Genomic DNA, 254 nt, shown 5'->3' with positions numbered 1-254 from the left:
CTCGTGTTCTTGATTTGTTTTTGTTCTGTTATTTTGTTTGTTTGTTTGTTTTTTATGGCTACACCATAGGCATGCAGAATTTCCCATCCCAGGGACTGAACCCATGCCCCCTGCATTGGAAGCTTGGAGTCTTAACTTGGACTACCTGGAAGTCCTTGTGTTTTTGGTTTGACTTGGCGGGTCAAAGTGCGTACCACTTCCTCGAGAGGCATTCTTTAACTTGTTTTTAGGTTTTTATTAGTGAGGGTGAGGGT

This window comes from Odocoileus virginianus, chromosome 16, assembly GCF_023699985.2.
Source record: "Odocoileus virginianus isolate 20LAN1187 ecotype Illinois chromosome 16, Ovbor_1.2, whole genome shotgun sequence".
Lineage (NCBI taxonomy): Eukaryota > Metazoa > Chordata > Mammalia > Artiodactyla > Cervidae > Odocoileus > Odocoileus virginianus.
This window is presented reverse-complemented; position numbering follows the sequence as displayed.